This window comes from Pinus tabuliformis, chromosome 7 (assembly GCF_031772625.1).
Source record: "Pinus tabuliformis cultivar Carrire ecotype Pingquan chromosome 7, CPIR1, whole genome shotgun sequence".
Classification (NCBI taxonomy): domain Eukaryota; kingdom Viridiplantae; phylum Streptophyta; class Pinopsida; order Pinales; family Pinaceae; genus Pinus; species Pinus tabuliformis.
The window spans coordinates 2080211619-2080221210 of NC_142293.1; positions in this window are offsets into that span (position 1 = coordinate 2080211619).

Consider the following 9592-nt stretch of genomic DNA (forward strand, 5'->3'; position numbering starts at 1 on the left):
TTTGAAAGTTTCATGTGTATTGCTATCCTCTTCCAACACCTCGAAATAGTGTGGTTATTCAAACCACAAAAAGAACATGTAAATTCTCTCCAATTCTTATGTGAAGATTTACCATGTTTATCATAATCAAAAGAAACTTGATTAAAGGCATATTTATAACTTGCACATTCACCTTTGTCGCCTTCTTGAGGAGGTGAATTTGATGAGGTAGTGGCTCTCTTCAGAATACCAACAATGGTTTCAATGACCTTAGAGATTTCATCATCCTCTTGTTCTCTCTTTCCACTAATTGCATGCTTATGAGCATCTTCTTGCAAAGTGGGTATAGAACTTTTGCATTCCTCATGAACACAAACTTCACAAGCTTGAGGGTATGAACATGTAATGAAATTCCCTCTTGGAACACCTTCATGTGCCTCATTGGATTTGGAGAATTCTCTGTCTTGTTGTCCATAACCAAGACCTAAATACCTAGGCCTTTCCTCAACAACAATTGGCTCAACTATGCCTTGTGCATGTTTTCCTAACCCTTTACCTTCATAGCCCATATTCATAAATAATTTGGACCCTATTCCTCTAGTGTGTATTTAAAAAGCACCAAAACATTCATTTTGAGAGGAAATTGAAGATAAACTTGAATTTCATACCTCATGTTCATGCACATACTTGGCTAGGGTTTCCTTGGCATCATAGAGTAAAATCTCCATCTCATGCATATTTTCAAGAAGCTCTTGCTTCTCCTCATTCATGGCCATCAAATCCTCTAGAAGTATAGTGTTCTCCTTCCTACAATCATCTCTTGCACCATAGCTCTCATGATGAAAAACTCTTTCAACATCTCTTCATCAAAGTATCTTGCTAAGGAAGAGAGATTAGAGACATCACTTGTTGAAGTTGCCATCACATAAACTTACACACTATTAATTCTCCTTGCACAAATCTCAACCAATCAAGCAAACAAACCTTTGCTCTGATACCAGCTTGATCTGTAGTTGAATGTTAGTTTTGTTGTGTTAATTTCAACTTCAAATTTAAAAACAAATGCTTGTTCATTGCTTCATGTGCATAGGTTTTCTTAGGTGTTTGTGAATCAAAACAAGTAAATTTATGTCAATTTTTATGTTAGAATCATGATCAGAATGGCATGAAAGTAAAGTGTTGAACAACAACAAGCAAATGAATAGAAAACCATCAAGAAGTACTCTTAACATAGTGTTTTGATAAAGGAGTTCACCCCTCCTGGGCTACATCTCCTTGGTCCAGCTTCCATGGCTTGGGCCTTTGTATTTGCTCAAAATGGGAAAAGTACAGTTTACAATGCTCTACAGCTCCTAAAACCTACTTCAATGGACTCAGAGCATCCAAAACCCCCAAATATGACTCTCCAAACTCTACAAATGGACTACAATTGTTCTAGGCTTGACCTCATTTCTTGGTGGCCCTAGGCTTCCTTAAACTTCAACGTGGAAAAATCACATACAAAAGTGCCTCATTGCCTATGAAACTTATTCCATTGTGTTCAGAGCCTCTCAATCATCTAGGAACACCTTTTCCTGATCCTCATTTGGTCGAATTTTTCCCAAGTTATGAGAGAAACATTTTCCCTAGTAATCCTCCACTAAAACTAGAGGAACTCCAGTTAGCTCCGCTAATTTTGGAGGAATCTCTGAATTTGGTGGAACCGCCAAATCTCCACCAACCTTAACTGTGATTTAATTAATGGCTAAAATGGATTAATTAAATACTAATCTCGGATTAGCGCTAACCCGTGGTTTTACTAACCGTAACCCCGACAGTCTTAGTGGAGTGGTCACATGGACGCGGTATAAATGTTAACGGTCAGTTACTCCGCGTGGCTTTCGGAGCAGCCACATGCAATGGCTTGAAGTTTGTGGTTATCCTTAACTGTTTTCTAGCGGTTTGGATAGCCGTAACCATAGCTGTTACGTTATGGCGTGTTCACATCGGAGGGTTAGCCCCTCTAACCACCAACTCTAAAAAAGTTCAACATTAATATATGTGGTGATCCTTAGTGGTTAAGAACCAACGTACAGCGGTGATGGTATGCCGTGTGAACTATGGAAAGGAGGTCACAGGTTCGAACGCTGATGCCTCCATAAAAATTTAATACACCATAGTAGGGGCATGTGGCAGCCTCTGGGCTTGCCATGTGTCGCCTTCCCATTAGTTCTTCCACAACCAATCATAAGGCGCCACATCACCAAGATACAAACCAATAAAACAGTGACACTTGGTGAGCCCTCATTGGGCGTTGACCCCGTTGACCTAGACAATCACCTGCCCTATCACCTTCCACATCAGTAGTACGGATTGTTGACTAGGTAGTACCTGCAAATTTTTGTTGTTGTTTGGTGAAACGATCAGCAGGCTCTAACTTCCTCATACGAACTCCGTTTTGAACGAAACACATTGCGTTGGGATCGTATCACCGAGATGGACATGGTCATTCAGATTTCGAGTGATTCAGAGCACTTTTATTTTTGAGCTAATTCTTGTCCTAATCCAGATTTCGATCAGATTGTAACTAATTATATCAGTTCTTTACATGGTTACATAAGGAATTCATTATTATGGTTCAAGCCTATTATTATCGATGAGGCCAGTGTGAAGGCCATGCATCTTGAAAGCAGGGGGCACTTGAACAAAATGTCCACCCAAGAAGAGCCGCAACAACCAAGAGAAGAGGGGCAAAGCCCTGTTGTACACATTGTGAGAAAGAGGGACACGACAAAGAGAACTGCTGGAAACTGTACCCTGAGCTAAGACCTAAGAGGAATGATAGAAAGGAGACGCAGAAGACAACTACCACCAAGCAACAAGATCATGATTCTGAATCATAAGAAGATGATAAGGTCATAGCTGCGGGATTTATACAAGGTAGACCAATTGACCTAGGGTTATATTCCGATGACGAAAGGAATATCACAGCTCTTGGGATTACAACAGATGGACCGGTCGATTTGGATTCTGATTCGGGCGATGAAACAAAAGTTTCAATAGATATTGTACCAAAGATGAAAGGGACACCTAATGTGGCATGACTCTAGGAACTTGAGCAAATCAACCAAAGCATTCAAGTAGAGAATGTTGAGCTAAGGAGACTCCTACAGGAAGCATAAAGGAGAAACAAAGGTTGCTACACCAGTTGCAAGCCAAGGACGAAGCCTTGGAAAAGCTACAACAAAACCACCTTGAGGTAAAAAGTGATTCTTTGATTTCATGTACCTTTGGTGATGATGATTTTGCTACTTTTGAAAAACATACTACCCGTATCGGGTCCAAACTATTAAGGAGAATGGGGTATGAGGGGAAGGGCCTTGGCATTAATGGCCAAAGCATCATAAACCCCATCAAAGTAGAGGAATTTCCTCGTCATGCAGGACTTTGGTATGTCAGGAAGGAAGTTGGGGAATGCTCCAAAATAGCTAGTGACCAACCAATGACAGATGATGAAATCACTTCCTCACATTCCAATGATAGTGAGGGCTCCATGAACACTTATCAGAGGAACACCAAGGGAAAGCACTCCAAGAAAACCCAGAAAGTTTGGAGGAGAAAGAATCGTTGTAGTCACTACAACGAGGTGGGACACCAGGGAGCCACATGTCATATGCTCCATGCTGAGAAAGCATCGATAAAGAAGCCAACAGGTGAAAATGCTCAACAAACGAATCCACCACATTCATGGTGGTCTTCTTTATTAAGTCAAATATGGTTTTTTTAGGTGTAGTAGCTTGTTATGGCCACCGTTTGTAAGTCATGCATTGCGAATAAATGTAAAAGTGATGATGTGTTTCCCATCACTTAAAAACACAACAATGATGTTTTTAGGCCTTCTGTGAGTAGTTTGGGTATTGGTTTCTATCATGTAAAACTTGACCAAAGAGAGTGTGTGTTATAAACTCTTGGAAAGTGTGGGGTTGTTTGAGTCATGTATGGTTTTTATATGATTGCAAATGTATTCAGTAGTGAATGTTGAACACCTGAATCTTTATGAACCTCCATTGATTATGGATACCAAAGAGGTTGCACAGATTCCTACAGAGTATCTAGACAAGTTGCCTGAAGATATCATACTCGATAAGAAAACCACAACTTCACGACGGGGATATGTGTAGTACATTCGTGTGGGCTTCAAAGAAATGCATTTGAATAAAGCTTGGTGGATGGAGAAAGAAAAAGTGAGGGAGCAATTTCCTCACTTGCCAATTGACTGAAAGGGCTTTTGGCGGTCCAAAAGCTCTTAGTGGGGAGGATTGATCCAGGTGGATCTCTAAAAAGTACTAGTGGCATGGTAAAAAGGCTTAAAACTCAAAGTGGCAAAAACTCTATAAAATTAGCATCGAATCGAAGTGCTCGTCATCCTGATTCCAACAGTGCGAACGACACTCAAATTCGAGTTCATACAAAGAAGTTAGAGCAAGTCAAAGATCAAGTTTGACTTGGATAGGTGGCAGGAGGAAGTGACGTGGCAAAACTTTCAGCAAATGGGGAAGCGCCAAGTGGCAGGCTACCATTGGTCCTGCATTTTGTTGATCGCAAAAGGCAGAGGTCTGTGAGTTAAGGAATCGGCCCCCAGCACTACCGGGTTGAGATTGTGATATCGCAATCGCAGATTGGAGGTGAATCAACGGTTTCAATTGGCCCTATGCAAGAAAAGTTGTGATGCAATAATTGCATATCACAATCACAAAGGGAAGTGCTTTACAAATCGGCCCATGTCAGCGTCAAGATGCGATGCGATAATCGCATATCGCAATTGCAAAGGGAAGCAGCCGCATATTGTAACAAGCTTGGTTCCGACTGATTACGATTTGCGATGTGAGCTTCTGGAGCCAACGATTATATATTGTGTGTAATAGCCTGTTGGGTCCGCGGTTATCGCGGGGTGCTTGTTGTAAGGGCTTGGGTCTGTCCACCGATTGGAAACGTCGATGGGAAACGCCAATAGTAAAATTTGTTGGGTTAAAATGCGCGGTGAAGGAAGTTTTTCCATGTTTGAAAGGGTTGTTGCCACATATTATATGGGACCCAATAATCTCATTCTTAAAACAAACTCGCTTGATAAACTTTGTCGTTTGTTTAGAACTACCTGAGAATTGAAGAGATTAGTCACTAGCTTCTATAAAGGACTATCTGCATCGGAAAAAGGGGACCGACACAATAATTCAGAAGATCAGTGTGTATAGTAGTAACCTAACATGGCAGCAGGCCGAGACTTGTTAGCTCTGTTATACAATTCAGCATTTGGAGGACCAAATACAATTTTGGTCGTATGTTATGCTCAGAAGGCAGCTCGCAGTAGTTTGTTCCTTCCTTCTCCTTCATCCTCCTTACTCCCTTTCACCCCGCTGCCTCTGGTTTCCCCTTCACTCCGCTTGTATTCTCATGCTCCTGCGATCTCCATTTTACCTCGGTAACCCTGCATAAGCCGCTTTTCCTCAAACCATGGGCGCTTAACCCACGAGACCGCGCCCATATAACTCTCCACCATAATCGCAATCGTTGACTTTTTCACCTGTGCGATCAAACCCGCGCCGTCCGATCTACTCTACCGCGATCGGACGGCAATCGCTCCTCCCGATCCCGCGCATTAACCCGCAGGGAAAGCATTTTTCCGCCGGTCCCATCTGCCACGCGTCGCGTGATGAATCGTATCACGAACCCGCATATGATTACCGCCCACCCTCCGAAAGCGGTGCGGGGAATACCGCTTACCACCCATTTGCCCGTCCCCGCGCATTATCACCTATGTAGCTTATTCCCCCGATGGTCGTCGGATCTGTCCGTTGGAGATCTGAAAGCCCACGTGTGTTCACTCCTGTTTCCTCCTGTTATCTCCCGCCGAGTCATATACGCCGTTCATCCGCACGATCCGACGGCCAACCTCGTTCCTCCATTCAGTTTGTCCACCCGCCATGAAGTCCAAGCTCCTTAATTTCTCTATGCATCCGAAGGACAGCCATAACCAGTCTCGTTACTGCTTGTATCAAATCTTCAACACTGCATTCAAGAAACAGCATGGTCGAGAAGGAAAGGACCAGCCTCAAGCAGATAAACGCATGTATCAGTTATGGAGCTTCTTTCAGTCAACACTCCACCTACTCGAGAAGGACAACAGAGCACCAGAGAACATCCGATTCATTCATAAAAGCAAGCATATTGTAGCAGAGACTCCATCAGAGAGTTAAAGCGGTTGGTGGTCTATTATGACCCCTCCACGCATAGAATAGCAAAACGTTTTTGTAATCAAACTCTATATATACCCAAAAAAACAGATGTAACAGGGTTGATGGTTATTTTTTTATGTAAGGTTCAACTTCTGGAGACTGTGACTACTTTGATACTTGCAGCATCTGGTCTTCATTTTCAGCTAATACAAGCTTCTTTTGTTGTTAATTGCTCACTTTCCATTTCTACTATGTTCTAGGTTGTGCCTGTTATGCATTTATTCATGTGCTCTTGATATTTAGCATTAGAGGGGTTGTCATCCCACCTCTGTGTTGAAGTATAGTATGTATCATTGAATGTGTTATGCAGGTTTCTGTTTACTTAGTGCCAGAGAGCTGTCATCCTGTCTGTGCATTAGGAAGTAGATTTGCGGACCTCTTTACTGGTTGCAGCCGGCCATCACATGGTCTTGTGCATCTGCTGGTGTGATCAATATTCTCCATGTTCAACTAATCCTCAAACTGTGAGTAATTAGCCTTGTAGTCTGGGGGTGTTCACCCATGTCTAGAGTTAAGCATAATAGAAGTGGTTATCTGGCTTGAATATGCATCATTCCTTCCATTCATCCATTTCCAACATTTTGTTGAGTTTGTAATGTTCCTAAGCATCTCTGAGATACAACCTAGGAGAGTTTCTTGGGGTGTTAACATTAATTGGTGCCGTTGCCAGGGAGAGGAGATTGAAGCTCAGCTTCCCTGGGAGAATGAAACAGTTCCAAATTTTGATGATAGACAAAGTCTGGGCACATTTCTGGTTGTAATCATCTATCTGGCGACTCCATTGGAGGAAGACCAACATTTGGTGACTCCACATCACAGTCCTGGCTCAGTTTGTGAGATATGCTCGAAGAAATCATCAGAAATCACCAGCTGTTCCAGTGCTTCACCCTGAGAAGATTGTTAAGTAGAAGAAAACTTTGCAGAAAGGAGCATCAGGATTAGGTAAGCCATAAAATCCCATGTATCTCTGTTAACGAAAAAATGCCTTCAGAGATTCATAAAGCTCTTTTTCATTCATTTCCCTCTCGGATATCAGTCCAAAGAAAGCATCCCATGCTATCCATCATGTTCCTCTGTCTCTGCTATCCATTTCATTGATCCATATCACTCAGTCTACTAGTATCATTCCACCTACCTCAGTCATGGCAGGCCAGCAAGCACCCACGAAGATAGAAAGAATCGTTGCTGCTAGGTATGGACCCTTGGTCTTGCCTGTTCCTTTAAATGCCATGCCTGCAGGAGATTATCAGGAATACATGTCTAAGTTTACTGGTACAGAAGGAGTAACAGCTAAAGAGCACCTTGAATCTTTTTATAACTATGCTGATAACCTGGATATCAATGAAGAGGATGTGTGGATGAGGGTTTTTGTCCAAAGCCTAGATGGGGAGGCTAGAAAATGGTTCAGAGAATTACCCCCTAGGTCTATAGTAGACATTGAGGCTTTAGATGATGTGTTTCTAAAGCATTGGGGGGATAAGAAAGATCTACTCTGTTATCATACTGAATTTGGGAACTTGCAGAGGGAAGATGGTGAGCTGCTATCTGATTTCAACATCACATTCAACCATATGTACAACAGAATGCCAGCTGAAATAAAGCCTACCCCTACTTCTGCTATGCTTACTTATGCCAATGCCTTTGATTCTCAGTTCTGCCTGTTGTTAAGAGAAAGAAGATGTGCTTCTTTGGCTGATATGCAAGATGCAGCCTTTGAAGTAGAATCAAACATCATGGCTGCAGAAAGACTCGAGGGTGATGCTGATAGGAGAAGACAAAGGGGTGAGCTCTCATCATCCTCAGATCTTAAGGTCGATATTTTGGCCAGGATGATAGAATCATTAGCCTCTGAAGTTTCCATATTAGAAGCTGAGCAGTATTCTGAAGGAGCAGGAGCTCCTTGTAACTTTTCTCTTCCGACTCCAAATCCATATAGAGGAGCACAGGAGCAGTTGCAGATTCTGCAAAGAAGAAAAAATTCTAATGAAGACAGAATGGTGAAAACCCTTTTCCAGAATATAGTCATGGAAGCAGAGCAGTATGAAGAAGAGGATGAAGTCCATGGGATGGAAGACAAGGGCACTGCCCCTTTTTTAACCCGAGCTACCTATGAAGAAGCATTATCCAAAGGCACTGCTCGTGAGTTTGTTGTACCTGTAGAACAACAAGCTTATCAGCAGAAGCAGTCAGCAGCAAGTCTTACCATCCCTGAAGACCCTGAGCTTGAAGCCAACCCATCTTCCCATGACTATGCAGATCTGCAAACTTGTCAACCTGCTATTATCCCCAGCCCAGTGATCAAAAAGGGGGAAGTCAGTTCCCCATCATCTTATGCTTCTTTGTCTATTCAAAAGACAAGCCCTCATAGCTGCCTACTAAGCACTGAGGCAGGCCATGATTTAAGGCCCAAGGCTGATATGGATAATATCTGTCTTGATATGCAGAGGCCTGCCCAGGTGGCCCCCACACAGCTTGAAAGGGCAGTTTGCCAGATGACAAAGGAAGAAGGTGTACAGTTGTGGGACTCCTCCTTCGATGAGGATTGTTCTAAGAAAGATGCGGGAGCAAATGATGTCTTTGTGTCCTCCATACAAAAATACATCGGTTTAACATTCATATTAATTGTGCAGGCCACAAATGACACAGAGAAGTACACAACAACCATGGTCATTCAGCAGGTGTACAAAGGCTCCCATGAAGAACATCCAAGGATCATAGCATACAGAGAGGGGGTGAAGTATAAGCCATCTCTACCCAATAAGCTCAAATGCCCCAAACTGTTTGAGGTAGAAGATCAAATAAATCCAATTTTGCAAATTTTTTATGAACCGACCGACAGGCAACAATTTTGGTGGCCCAGTAAATGGGCAGTTTTTGAAGATTTAGGTTATTTGAGGTTTTCAAGCCTTGATATGGTAGATGTGTTCTTTAGTGTAGACTTAATTTGACTCCATGCCCAATGGATACTAGGCAATGTTTTTAAGCTTGTTTTGTATGAAGGCATTGGTTTGCAGTTCTTGAGACCTCACAGGGAGGATCTCATCCCCAGAAGGAGTCAGTGTTAGCTCTGCTATAGAATTCAGCATTTAGAGGACCAAATACAAGTCTGGTCGTATGTTATGCTCAGAAGGCAGCTCGCAGCAGTTTGTTCCTTCCTTCTCCTTCATCCTCCTTACTCCCTTTCACCCCGCTTCCTCCGTTTTCCCCTTCACTCCACCTATATTCTCATGCTCCTGCGATCTCCATTTTACCTCGATAACCCTGCATAAGCCCCTTTTCCTCAAACCCTGGGCGCTTAACCCAAGAGACCGCGCCCATATAACTCTCCACCAAATCGCGAT